General features: G+C 40.2%; 1 protein-coding gene across 8 annotated transcripts in view; it reads left to right on the top strand.

The window, feature by feature from the left end:
• Nucleotides 1-565: 565 nt before the first annotated feature.
• NEK3 (NIMA related kinase 3) overlaps nt 566-14,973 on the top strand; it is a 59,377-nt gene continuing 44,969 nt past the window's right edge. For 5 of the 8 annotated variants that reach the window (XR_012426991.1, XR_012426989.1, XR_012426995.1 and 2 more), the window contains exons 1-4: nt 566-877; nt 5,351-5,626; nt 8,416-8,552; nt 12,667-12,807. The gene's annotated coding sequence lies outside the window, so the exon portion shown is untranslated. Of the gene's footprint in view, nt 878-4,204; nt 5,075-5,350; nt 5,627-8,415; nt 8,553-12,666; nt 12,808-14,973 lie in introns of all 8 variants that reach the window. The other 3 variants (XR_012426992.1, XM_074022097.1, XM_015438990.4) reach the window with 2 other exon arrangements.

Raw genomic sequence — 14,973 nt, 5'->3', positions numbered from 1 at the left:
TGAGGTCAGGAGTTCGAGACTAGCCATGCAACATGTTGAAACCCCATCTCTACTAAAAGTACAAAAAAAAAAAATGTCTTTAAAAAGCCGGCGTGGTGGTGGCGCACTCCTGTAATCCTAGCTACTAAGGAGGCTGAGGCAGGAGAACTGCTTGAACCTGAGAGGCGGAGGTTGCAGTGAGCTGAGATCGCGCCACTGCGCTCCAGCCTGGGCTACAGAGGGAGACTCCGTCTTAGAAAAAAAAACAACAACATAAAACCAGACTGATCTGTAGTTTTTGCACAACTGATCACGCCCTCCACTATCTTGTTCGGCGATCGGGGCGGTCTGGGATCCTCCTAGGCCAGCTAACCTTGCTAAACACTGGCGAGGACTCAGTCTCTGGGAATAGAATCGCGGGATGGGTGGGGTGGCTTGGAAGTAGTTGGCTCCGTCCGGCCCGCGGGCGAGTCCGGAACACAGTTACCCACCCCTGTTACCCACCAGAAAGCAAAGGGAAGGGAACACGCCAGACCGGAAACGGAAGAGAAGGGGGGATGTGTTTGGCTTGGGGACGCACTGTTTCAGTTGCGCTCCTGGTTAGCTCTGTGTCTACGGGGTGTTTCCTAGAGTCTCGGTGTTTCTACCTCTTAGCACCCTTTCTTGCCACCCTTTGTCCTGTGGAAGGCCGGAGACATCAGCGGCTGCAATTGTGCTACTCGCTGCTCGGCATGGAAGGGTCAGGTACCGCAGTTCAGCGCTCTTGGCCCCGCAGGTCCTCGGGCATCCGCGTGCCCCGTCCTGTACATTGTTATGCTCCGACTTCCTAGGGTCGAAGTTACTGCGTGCTGGGTTTTAGAAGCTATTGCTTTACGTCTGAGAAAAAAATCCCAGAAAGGTAAGATGACTTGGCCAAGGTTATAGCGTGCGTGGAAAACAGAGCTCCGTTTACAAGCCTGGTCGCTGTGCCTTATTCCTCTTGTCATCACCTCCTGTCAGTTTATCCAAGCTCCAAAAGTGAAGTTGTTTTATCTTTTGCCTCCCAAGATTTATTTAATAGTCTGATTTCTGTTTCCTTCGTTTATTCTTTAGTTCGTTATTGGGAAACTTTACAGCGTGCCAGTAGTGGTTATAAACCCCGAATAAGAGCCTTGTCATCACGGAGCGTGTAGTTCCAGCAAGTAGACAATTCAAGTGCTGTGTAGTGAAATAATTGCTGATAGTGTACGGAAGCAGAGAGTACACTGTTCATCCAACAAGTAATTGCTGGAAGAGCAGATAGGGACACCTAACCATTGCAGGGGCGACTCGGGATATCCTTTCTGGAAGAAAAGTCTGATGAAATCTGAAGGACCACTGGTTGAAGTTAGCCAGGAAAGAAAAGGTGTTGCGGCATACTTGGTTTTGCTATTTATCCTCCGAGAACTTTATTATTGTGAAAGCCTAAATTCCACTGCGTAAATTCCATGCATAATACTAAGAAGCCAGTTTGGTTAAGTACAGGGCTGAAGCAGGTTGGTAGCAGTGAAGATGGGAAGGACTAGCTGAATGGAAGAGAAAAATTGCAGAGGTAGAATTAAGGGGATGTGACATCATGGGATAATGGTAGGGTGGTCAGAGAGCAAAGATTTCAACTGGCTGCTTTGGAGGATTAGGGTATCCTTAATTTTAGCAGAAGAATGTAGAGCTGGCGTTGAGAAAGGTTTTTACCTATATTACAGTTTTTAGAAAACAAAAAAGAAATCTATGTCACGGGGCATTTTAATATAGAAGTGTGAAAAATGGAAAGTCAGTCTGAAAGGGGACGTCTTGAATGTCGTTTTGAAGGTGTTGCGTTTGAAGTACTGATGAGATGCTGTGAGTGGAAACAAACTCAGGTGGGAGGGTAGGTTTATAATTTTATTATATTAGTGTTACGGAGTTAATTATACATGATTTTCCTGTAATGTAGATTGCTTTCTGTGGTGTGATAGCAGTCTTGAAAGAAAACACTGTAGTCAAGATTATATGTGAGATTCATTCCATTCCCCTGATTACCACCTTTCTGTTAAAATACTTTTAATATTAACTTTATTTATTTATTTAGAGCCAGAGTTTCACTCTTACTGCGCAGGCTGATCTTGACTCACCGAACCCTCTGCCTCCCATGTTCAAGTGATTATCCTGCCTGTATAAATGGGACTACAGGCATGCGCCACCACACCTGGCTAATTTTGTATTTTTAGTGGCGATGGGGGTTTCTCCATGTTGGTCAGATGGGTCTCGAACTCCCGACCTCAGGTGATCTGCCTGCCTCAGCCCCGCAAAGTGCTGGGATTACAAGCGAAAGCCAGTGCCCCCAGCCAACTTTATTATTGTTATTATTATTATTATTATTATTACTTATTTTTGAGACAGAGTCTTGCTCTGTGGCCCAGGCTGGAGTGCAGTGGCACGATCTCAGCTCACTGCAACCTCTTTCTCCTGGGTTCAAGCGGTTCTTGTGCCTCATCCTCCCGAGTACAGTAGCTATGCTACCTATTTTACTTAATCCTTACAATCTTAAACACAGGCGCATGCCACCACGCTCGGCTCATTTTCGTATTTTTTAGTGGAAACGGAGTTTCATCATGTTGGCCTGGCTGGTCTTGAACACCTGACCTCAGGTGATCCACCCCCCTCAGCCTCCCAAAGTGTTGGGATTACAGGTGTGAGCCACCACACCCAGCCAATATTAACTTTAAATGTAAAGTAATAATTCTTTTCCTAGATTGTATCATATATTGAGTATTATGAGAGTCCTGTGTACTTAGTATGAGGATACTAGTTTGGCAATTGTTTTGTCATTCTGATTTGAAAGTGCCTGATTTGATAGCCTCTGACGTTTTCATAAGCACATCAGATAGTTTCAGCATTTTTTGAAATTGCATTTTCTCTTTCATGCAATTATCCTTAGCCTGTGGCTACCATTTTCCAGCTTTAAGAACTTGATATAGTATTTAACCCAAAGTCTGATACAGGCTCTTGAGCTCACCTGCATCAGAAGCACCTGGGTCTTAGTTAAAATGCAGTTCCCAAAACCCCATTCCAAACTTAACAGACGAAGAATCTCAGGAATCTGTGTTTTAAGTCAGCTGCCTATGTGATTTGTATAACCTCTAGGGATTCATAACCACTGACTTAACGTCTAGGGGTAGCAGTTTGTTCTGTAAACGAGAATAATAAAACCTGTCCTTTAAGATTGTAAGAATTAAGTAACATAGGTAGTATAGCTACTGTAATGGAGTCCCCTGACCAGCAACATTAGCAACACCTGGGAGCTTATTAGAAATGCAAATTCTCGAGTGTCTCCTGGAAAAAGCTACTGAATCAGAATAGTTTGGTGGGACCAAAGAATGTGTATTTTAAGCAAGGAGCATAGATAATTTCTATGGACCAGGCACAGTGGCCCATGCCTGTAATACTAGCACTTAGGGAGGCCTAGGTGGGTGGTGGGAGTTCTAGGTGAGCAGATTCCAGGAGTTCCTGGGCAACATGGGGAAACCTGTGTCTACAGAAAATTAGTCCCAACTGCTCAGGAGGCTGAGGTAGGAGGATCGCTGGAGCCTGGGGATCAAGGCTGCAGTGAGCCAAGATCACGCCACTGCACTCCAGCCTGTGTGACAGAGCAAGACCTTGTCTCAAAAAAAAAAAAAAATAATTTCTATGCATATTAAAGTTTGAGAAGCAGTGCTATAGCACATCAGCTTCATAAAGGTAGAGAACATGAAATTCGTATTTACTAATATATCGTCAGTATCTAGTATAGTGCCCAGCACAGGGTAGATATTCACTATATTTAATGAATGATTTTTAAAATATACACGCTTACTGAAACCAACACATTCAGAATTTAAAGTTCTTCAGTAATCAAATACCAAAAGAGATTTTTAACCCCACAGAATAAAATTGGATATATGGGTTACTTAGAATTAGGATATCTTTTGCATGAGTCTAATATAGACATAATCATTTGTGGTGTTCTCTTTCATAAATGTATCTAATGAAGAAAGCAAAAATGACATTTCTAGCCATCGATTATTCTATTTTCTGTTCCATTTTAGCTTCGCTTACAAGTGGTTATGGGTTAAGTCGCATGTGGCTCGATGAAAATGTTGATCAGATTAAAATAACACCCACTCGGTTTTTGAAAGTAATCTTTTTGATTATTTTCATATTTAATTACAACTTTTTTTTTTTTTTTTAGACAAATCTCATACTGTTGCCCAGGCTGGAGTGCAATGGCGTGATCTAGGCTTACTGCAACCTCCGCCTTCCGGGTTCAAGCGATTCTTCTGCCTCGGCCTCCTGAGTAGCTGGGAATTACAGGCACATGCCACCACGTTTGGCTCAGTTTTTGTATTTTGAATAGAGATGGGGTTTCACTGTGTTGGCCATGCTGGTCTCAAACTCCTGACGTTGTGATCTACCCACCTCGGCCTCCCAAAATGTTGGGATCACAGGCGTGAGCCACTGCACCCAGCCTAATTATAACTTTTAAAAGAGGTGTTATATTGTGTTAAGATCAAGGACTTGCAGTCAGTCAGATCTGGGTTTGAGAATAATAAATTGTCATTTATTAACCATGTCAGAGTTTTTCATTTTGAGACGGAATCTTGCTCTGTCACCCAGGCTGGAGTGCAGTGGCACGATCTCGGCTTACTGCAAGCTCCGCCTCCCGGGTTCACACCATTATCCTGCCTCAGCCTACCCAGCAGTGGAGACTACAGGCGCCCACCACCATGCCCGGCTAATTTTTTTGTATTTTTAGTAGAGACGGGGTTTCTCTGTGTTAGCCAGGATGGTCTCGATCTCCTGACCTCGTGATCTGCCTGTCTCAGCCTCCAAAAGTGCTGGGATTACAGGTGTGAGCCACCGCGCCCGGCCAACCATGTCAGAATTTTTCTAACGAACTCGGGTAAATGGTGGGAAGGAACAAATTTAGGAGCACCAGCACCCCCAGACCTCCCCTGGCCACCCCAAGGAGCAGGTGATCAATATCTCAGCACACCTCTACTTACTTGTGGCACACCAGTGTGTCTTAGGCCTTAGTGAGCTGTGAGGTGTATGACCTTAGGTAAGTTACTTCTCTCATTTTCAGTTTCCTTATCTACAAAATGGAGACCTTAGGGAGTTAATGTGGGTATGAGAAATGTACATAAAACATATTGCACAAGGTGAGGCTTGTAGTGTATGCTAATAAATGGTAAGTTGCTGCTGCTATGGTTGTTAACAATAATTATAAAAAGCAAATGGAATGGGCTTGAATTGAAAAAAAAATTAGACACATAGTTTTTTCTTTATTAGCCTGCATTATATTTTTCTTTTCTTTTTCTTTAATGCATCTTTCTAGGACAAAAAATAATATCCAAGGATATTTTGGCACTAATCGCGCGATCTGTAGCAAGAAAGTTGAGCAGTCTGAACTGTTGAGACTTCCAAGGAGACTTCAGAGAACCAAGACAGTGTAAAGGAAAACAGGAAAAAAGACTTGTTAGACATTATTAAGGGCACGAAAGTTGAATTGAGCACAGTAAACATACAAACAACAAAGCCACCCAGCAGAAGTCCCCTTAAAAGCTACAACTGGTGGGCCTCAAAGAGCTGCAGAACATGCTCCAAAGAAGAGGTAAATTTAATTGTAATTTGAATGTTGTTTGAAACTAATTTTTTTTTTTTTTTGAGACAGAGTCTTGCTCTGTCGCCCAGGCTGGAGTGCAGTGGTGCCATCTCCACTCACTGCAAGCTCCGCCTCCCGGGTTCACGCCATCCTCCTGCCTCAGCCTCCCGAGTAGCTGGGACTACAGGTGCATAACGCCATGCCCGGCTAATTTTTTGTATTTTTAGTAGAAACAGGGTTTCACCGTGTTAGCCAGGATGATCTCAATCTCCTGACCTTGTGATCCGCCCGCCTCGGCCCTCCAAAGTGCAGGGATTGCAGGCATGAGCCACCGTGCCCGGCCGTTTGAAATTAATTTTTTGAAACTCCAGTAAGCTTTTTCTTTTGGCAAAAAATATTTTTAATACAAGTACTTGGGAGATGTTGAATTAATGAAGAGTAAATATCAGCTTGTAAACACAGGGACTCTAATAATTACTTGAGAAATGCTGTGATTGTATTATATTTAAATAACAAGAGGATATCTGTACACAATCCAGTGAAAGGAAAAGAGGAAGTGATCTCATTGAGAATTCCACACTCTTACATATTTATCAGTGTTATTAACTGCCACTTAACTGCCTCTTTAAGCTGCTAATTAACACTATCATTTACTTCTTGATTTGAAGGTAGCCTCATGTCTGTAAAGGACTTGCTTATTTGAAATTTTCAATTTTAAAGGTTTTTTTCTGGAATAAAGTTTTAGCATGTTGATTACAACTGCTGTATATGACTTCCTTTCACCAATAACTGTCAGTGCTTTCAGCTTTCTTGGCTTCCTCAGAGCATTATAATTACTTGTGCTTGTCAAAAGGGTATTACATTTAATTCTAAGTGCAATCAGTGGTATCTTGGCATTGTATCGTAGGTTAAATGGCAGTATTTTTTTTAGTGATACATAATGATGTATTTCAGTGATGTCATTAATTCAAGTAGTGAGGTGTGTGGCTTCAGGATACCCATCACTGACTTCTCTTGTCAGAACAAACAGATAATATAGGCTTCTGTTTCCCAGAATGGCTTAACATTTTAATGGAACCTCTTGGTTTCTACATGGTATCAAAAATACCTCTAGAAAGTATAATTGGGTGGTAGAGTAAGCTAATTCAGACAATCATTACCCGTAATAGGTACTTCCTCCTCCTCCTACTCCTTTGGAAACAAAACAGTTATATAAGTATATGGAAGTAAGTAACACACGCAAACATATATAAATACTTACCAAGAATGACATTTTTAAGGCTCCCAAACCTGTTTATGACCCCGATGCCCTTTATTATAATTTAATTAACTACTACAGAAATGGTAAAGTGAGTTGAATGCTTTGGAAAGAGTAAAGGTCACATAAAAAATTTATTTCCAATTAGGCACGAGTGAGACAAATATACATACGCAGGAGCATCATACCTTTAGATTGCCTTGTAAGCTTTCTTACTTTCTCGCTCCACTTTTCCACTTAAACCAAAATTGAAAATACTGCAGGATGGGTGTGATACATATAAAAGATATGTCTTAGAACCTTTTATCAGTGGTCCTATGTTTCTAAAAGAGGCTTTGGTCCTACATCAAAAGATTGGTGAATGTGGTGCATTTGTTTTGAGTTTTTGGAAGGTGTCTTTAAATGATTTTTGCCTCCCCTCCCCGCTTTTCAAGGACTCCAGGGTGCATGGAATTAGATTAGTCATGATCTTTGCTTCATAAGGCACTGTCATCATAGTTTCATGCACAGCCTGCTTTTCTTTCTTTGTATTGTATATTAAATCCCCATTGATATGGTTACCATGGTTACACTACCTCCCAAACTTAGTGGCATAAAACATTCACTCATTATGCTCTCAGATTCTGTGGGTTAGCAATTTGGCTGGAACACAGTGGGGAAGGCCAGTCTGTGCTCTATGATATCTGGGGCCTCAGTTGGAAGACTTAGTAGTCTGAGGCTGGAATCATCTGAAGTTTGCTCACTCATAGGTCTGGCAGTTGATGCCACTGTCAGCTGAGACCTTAGCTGAGGGTGTTAGCAGAAACACCTACATGTGGCTTTCTTTGTGGCCTGGGCTTTCTCGCCGCATGGTGGCTGGAGGATTTTGATAAATGGATAAGCCCATGTGACCCACACACTTAACCAAGACACTGTGTTTCCCATTTTCACCTTCCCAGTCAGTAGCCTTCTGTCCTGAGGCAATTGCTGCTTTGTTTTTTCACCTCAGATTAGTTTTGCCTGTTCTAGAACTTGATAGAAATGGAATCATACAGAATATATTCTGTGTCCAACTTCTTTCACTTGATCTAATGTGTATGAGAGTCATTCATGTTGGCATAAGCTGAGTACTCTTCCATTGCTTGGATACCTCACAATTAGTTTTTTCTTTCTAATAATAGACCTTAGGTTGGTTACAGTTTGGGGCTATTATGAGTAAAGCTGTGAACAGGTTAAGCTGCCTTAATACTTGCTTGTAATATGTATTGTTTTTGAAATGCGATAGCATCTAGTTGAAAATTCCACTAATTTATAATTTTTGAGGCTGATCCCTCATCCCTCCACATTAATATATTGTTCTGTGTTAACATTTCAGAGTTTATTTAAAACTGGTACCTAATAGTTGAGATTTCTTGCTTTTGTCAGAAATTGAATTGAATGATACTTTTTTGATCAACAGAAAATTTTCCCCCCAAAATCATTTCACTTTTCACTAAACTAATGGCATAGTAAGCAGTCTCTCTTTCTTTCTTTCTCATTTGGTTTTCATTTTCTTTTTCAGAAATGAGCCCCTGAGTCCTGAGTTGGTGGCAGCTGCATCTGCTGCCCTCTTTTGACAAACAAGCCAGAGCTGCTCAGGCAGCTCCGTAGCATGAGGAAGAGTCGGGCACAGAGAGGTGGAGAAAGACCTAAAATTAGGTAAGTGAATGAAAGCATTAGGTCAGTAATGTTTATATCTCAAAATAGGCCATTTTCATGTGGCTAGTAAGTAATACATCTCAGCTCACTGCAACCTCTGCCTCCTGGGTTCTAGTGATTCCCCTGACAGCCTCCCCAGTAGCTGGGATTACAGGCACGCGCCACCACACCCAGCTAATTTTTGTATTTTTAGTAGAGATGGTGTTTCACCATGTTGGCCAGGCTGGTAACTCCTGACCTCAAGTGATCCACTCACCTTGGCTTCCCAAAGTGCTGGGGTTACAGGCGTGAGTCACCGCACCCAGCCTAACCTGTCTTTATAGCAGGATATGTCCACAGTTGGAGTATTTTCAATACATTGTGTATTCCGTGGATTTGTTTTTTTTTTTTTTTTTTCTGAGACGAAGTCTCTGTCGCCCAGGCTGGGGACTAGGAGTTCAAGACCAGCCTGGGCAACATAGTGAGATCCTTTCTCTAAAAAATAGAAAAAAATTATCTGGGTATGGTGGTACATGCCTACAGTCCTAGTGACCTGGGAGGTTGGGGTGGGAGGATCACTGGAGCCCAGAATTCAATGCTGTAGTAAGCTACGATTGTGCCCGTAACACTCCAGCCTAAGCGACAGAGCGAGACCCCCTCTCAAAGGGGAAAAATAAATGTTGTATGTGATACATAAGTTCCTAGGCCAGCCTCCAATGGCTCACTTAATCTTTCTACCAGTTACTTATATGAACTTCTGATTTTCCCCCTATTTAATAAACTATATTAGAGGCTAGATCTCATTCATGACTATATACCCTGTAGCATCTACTCATGTGGATTACAGATCATAGGAACTAGTTATCTTAAATTATTTTTTGAACAAACTGTACTATAAAATATACATCTATAAAGGAAAGTAGTTAATTCAATTAACGTTTGTTCATTAGAACTGAAGGTGAAGCTAAAAGAACAACCCCCTGTATTACAGAAACTGCATTCTGTTGTGTATGATAAAAAGGAAATGCAAAATGCATAGGGACAATGAATCACCTCTCCCCTGCTCAAATGGTGTCCGTTAAGTGTGCATCAGAAAGGAATTTTTTGTCAGGGCAGCTGCTGTTGTCCAGCCAAAAGAGACACTTGGATTCTTGAAGAAGCCAGCTTGTTTTTTAAAATTAAAAAATCTTATTTCTAAAACTGAAATTAGTTGGCAAGGAGGCATTGAAATTTTATGTATTTTATAAAACAGTATCAAATGATTATACTCTAGTGAGGAAAGTAGCACACAAATTTATGTAATAATATGATGAAGGTACTGTTTGAATGTGCTGTACTTGCATGAGTCTAAAGAATGTTTCCAATTAAGTACAAGAATAGCAAAATGTGGAAACTTAAATTTAGCAGTTGTTCATTGTTGTTATATTACCATCCCAAATAATGTGGAAATATAGTTGGCATTCAGTGATTTTTTTATTGACCGATTGAATGAGTTATTCTGTTCCATGATTCCTACGTCTTGTTCCCCATTAAGTTCTTACCACTACTACAAAGGATATAGTCATAGGCCCTACTGGTTATCCTAAAATCGACAGGCAGTATAACTTAACGGAAAGAGTGTTGGTGTTATGTAGAACTGGATTCAAATTCCGATTTTGCCACAGTAACCTTTCCCCACCTATAAAATGAGGGTTAGTACATACATCTCCAGGATTAAATGAGGTTATCTGAGAAGTGTGAGGTACAGTGCCTGGAACATAGTACACATTTAATAAATGTTTGCAACTATTAGCAAGTGTAAAATATGATCCTAATGATGATGGAAAAGACATAGGTTGGACAGTGTCTACCAAATAAAAGATAACTGTGAGATAGTTATTTTATTGGTGTGATTGCTCTGTAAATGTGGCTAGTTAAGCCTGACAACTGTGATTGTTACCCAGTGTCAGATGATCTAGGCGAAAATACTTAATATCTGCCAGTCAGTGTGTGATTAGAGACATTTCTGCACTTAAAGGCTCATATAAACCGATACAGAAAAAGCAAATAGATAAAATAAGGCTTACTCAGGTAGAAGAGTAAATGAGCTGTTTGTTGACATGCTTTAGTGGGCTTGACAAAAGTGTGTAAACAGGTAGGCTGGAGGATAAATTATATGTAATCTATGCCTCTAGCCCAGAAAGGTCAAAAATGTTTGAAAAAATAATTAAGGAACAAAAATACAGGGAAAAAAGTAGCCAAGGGACAGATATTGATACTCATTTTCCTTTTACAACTTTATTAAGGTATAATTTGTGTTCAACAAACTACATACATTTGAAGTATATAACTCAAGTAGTTTTGACAAATAGATACACACATGAAACTGCCACTTACAAATCTGAACATTTTCATGACCCTTAAAAGTTTCCATATGTCCTTTTGCAACACACACACACACACACACACCCCCAATGCAGGCAACCATTGATCTGCTTTCTGTTAAAATAGATTAGGCTGCATCTCTTAGAATTGTACATAAATGAAATCACACAGTATATACTCTTGCATCTGGCTTCTTCCACTCAGCATAATGATTTGAGATTCATCCATGCTGTAACATGTACAGTAATGCATTTTTATTACCAAATAGTATACAGTTGTATGGCTGTATTACTTTTTTTTTTTTTTTTTTGAGACGGAGTCTCGCTCTGTAGCTCAGGCTGGAGTGTAGTGGTGCGATCTTGGCTCACTGCAACCTCTGCCTCCTGGGTCCCGGTTGAAGCAATTCTCCTGCCTCAGCCTCCTGAATAGCTGGGATTACAGGCACACATCACCATGCCCATCTAATTTTTGTATTTTTAGTAGAGACGGAGTTTCACCATGTTGGCCAGGCTGTTCTTGAACTCCTGACCTCGTAATCCGCCTGCCTCGGCCTCCCAAAGTGCTGGGATTACAGCTGCGAGCCACTGCGCCCTGCCAATGTGTTACATTTTTGTACCTATTCACCTGTTAATGGACATTTGGATTGTTTCCCAAATTACAACCCACATTTGGGTATTACAGAGAAAGCTGCCATGAACTTTCGTGTACAAGTCTTTGTATGGACATGTATTATCTCTTGGGTAAATATCCAGGAATGAAATAACTATGATGAATAATAGATGTATTTTTAACTTTTTAAGAAGCCATCAAGCTGTTTTCCAAGATGTTTGTACCATTTTACGTTCCCAGCAGCAGTAACTGGTGGGAATATGGCTCATTCTCAAAAGATGATCTGAAATTTCAAAAGTAAAAAAGTTATTGAAACATGTAATATGATGGTGGTAATTAGCCTACTCATAGGGTTGGTTGTGAGGATTAAATGTACTAATCCTTTAAAAACATTTAAGCACAGAGGGAGGCACTCAGTATTCACTAGCAATTTTATTGTTATTCTGTTGATCTAACTTCTTTGGTTGTTAACAGTAGTACATTAGTGACTAATTTTGATAGAGTAAAAATAAACAGACTGTATTTTAAAAATCAGAGTCACATATTGTATAAAAATATTCATATTCATAAAAATACCTTTAAACAAAATACAAATTTAATTTTTTTCCAGTAGAAGGGGCAGTGATTACCTGGCATTGTTGTAAAACCAAAGTTAAGCTTGACATTATTGTAGTTATAGTCTTTATGTATTTATTTATTTTTTGAGATGGAGTCTTGCTCTTTCACCCAGGCTGGAGTGCAGTGGCCTGATCTTGGCTTACTGCAACCTCCACCTCCCGGGTTCAAGCAATTCTCCTGCCTCAGCCTCCCAAGTAGCTGTGATTACAGGCATGCACCACCATGCCCGGCTAATTTTTTGTATTTTTTGTAGAGATGGGGTTTCACCATGTTGGTCAGGCTGGTATTGAACTCCTCACCTTAGGTGCTCTCCCCTCCTTGACCTCCCAAAGTGCTGGGATTACAGGCATGAGCCATGGCGCCCAGCCTAGTTAGAGTCTTTAACACAGTTTTTGTTGCAGTTACCTCTCAGTGATACAACTTTTTATTATATACTGTAATTAAGAGTGTCAAGATATGAAAAATACACAATCCAGGATTGGTTATAACATTTTTTAAAAAGGTATTTACACTGACTTGTTCTTATTTAAAATGTCTTACACAGACACATCACCTTCACTTTGGGATGTGGAATTTGCTAAGTAGTTAGCCACAGAAAATGAACACCCCTTCAGAATGGGTTTGAAGAGCTGATCCACTGGATGAAAGAGGGGAAACTGGGAGTTCCCAATTAACAGTGAAGCAGGTAAGTGTTAATTTCAGGGGTTTCTAAAATTCATTGAGATTATTTCTGCCAGATATTCACTTTTAGAGTGTAGATACTTAGATGAATTTCAAAACACTGTGTAGGTATCTTCACGGTGTCCTAAAGAGAGTAAGTTGCAGCAGAATGCATGCAATATAATAGAATTTTATAAAATTCGAAAACCAAATTTTGAATATACTTTGTTAGCTCTAAAGGTGATAAAACTATAAAGAAAATGATCACCATAACACGGTATTTCAGGAAGGCAGAGTAATTGAGGAGGGACACCCAGGGGCTTTGACAGTACTATCATTCTGTTCCTTAAGTTGGACGGCAGGTTCACAGGTGGTCATTTCATCATGCTTTTATGTTGTTATATGTTGTATATATTATAGTATATGTTAGCTATATTATACATTATATTTTGTTTGTAACAGTGTTTCATAATATTTTAAGGAATGAATGGAAATGGCACATAATGAAGATATGCAGTGCCTAGCCATCAGTAGAATCCCAGCATTATCAGATTCCAGGATAATTCCAGTACAAAAACAAGCAAACAAAGGACATCTTACCTAGAATGCAAAGACCGTTTATATTCTAATAAACTGAGACATTCAAATAGGAAATCCCTCTTTTAAGGATGGCATTTTTTATATGCTTGGAAGTTTTTTTTTTTTTTTTTTTTTTTTGAGACGGAGTCTGGCTCTGTCGCCCGGGCTGGAGTGCAGTGGCCGGATCTCAGCTCACTGCAAGCTCCGCCCCCCGGGTTTACTGCCTCAGCCTCCCGAGTAGCTGGGACTACAGGCGCCCGCCGCCTCGCCCGGCTAGTTTTTTGTATTTTTTAGTAGAGACGGGGTTTCACCGTGTTCGCCAGGATGGTCTCTATCTCCTGACCTAGTGATCCGCCCGTCTCGGCCTCCCAAAGTGCTGGGATTACAGGCTTGAGCCACCGCGCCTGGCCGCTTGGAAGTGTTTTGAAGCAGAAATTGGTTGTGAATAAGTCTACTTCTCCTTATTGATAGGAAAGTATAAGCCTGCTTCTAATGTCACTGTTATCCCTGCCAATAAATTTAAATTCCTGGAGGTAGTGTTGCTTATGAACTCACTCACTTGCTTATTAATACCGGGTGCATTTACCCTCTTAGGGGATGACCATGGGTATTTTTAAAAGATAAGAAATTTGCTGAGAATTCCTTAAATTTTTCTGATTTTTACTAGCCAGTGAGGACATTGTCCCTTTTTGCAGGTAGCTTTGAAAGATGGTGATACCTCCACAGTTGAGACCATGTTGTTAAAACATCCTTCATTTAATTATATACACATTTGGTTCTAAAGAATGTATTATCCTTAGATTCTTGGTTCTAAAGAATGTATTCTTATTACTTAAGATTCTTAAGATTCTTATTACTATTCTTAAAATTGCTCTAAAACTTACTGAGGTAATCAGTTTTAAATTCTGTAAAAACAGATAACAAAACCCTCTTAATCCTAAAGGTGGTTTTAAAGTTCATGCATTTATACGTGTATGCAAATTGGCTATTAAACTGGGAAAATTTTATTCTAAGTAACCAAATCTTAAGGAGCTAAAGCAAACCTGCTTTATGAAATATATTAATTCAAGGACTAAGCAATTTCTGAAAACAGACTGATTTACTGTGCTGCTTAGTATTTCCTCAAAGTAGAATACAAGCGACGGTAGCAGAGGGAGGAAGTAACTCATACCAGGAAGAACAAACAGCTGCTGGAATACGCTTGTGGTTTAGAGCTTCTTTTAAAAATCCTGTCAGCTGCAAAAGAAAGGAAGGACTAATATTTTCCACGATGTCAGTAACATCTTTATGAAGATGCTCCTTTTGAATGTGGTACAGAAAGTTGGAAAACACTTAGGCATAGTATCTGGCATAGTGCCCCTTAGGGAGCACTTCATATACAGATGGTCCGGGGCTTAGGATGGTTTGACTCAGAATTTTTTGACTTTATGATGGTTCCAAAGGCGATGCACATTCAGGAGAAACTGAACTTTTAGTTCCCATACAACTATCTTGTTTTTCACATTCAGGACATTGTTCCCATAAATTACATGAGTTATTCAACCGTTTATAATAAAACAGGATTTGTATTAGATGATTTTGCCCAAATGGAGGTTAATGTAAGTGTTCTGAG

The sequence above is a fragment of the Macaca fascicularis genome, chromosome 17, assembly GCF_037993035.2.
Source record: "Macaca fascicularis isolate 582-1 chromosome 17, T2T-MFA8v1.1".
NCBI classification, from domain to species: Eukaryota; Metazoa; Chordata; class Mammalia; order Primates; family Cercopithecidae; genus Macaca; species Macaca fascicularis.
The sequence above is the reverse complement of the archived record's forward strand: the minus strand, read 5'-3'. Positions and strand labels throughout refer to the sequence as shown.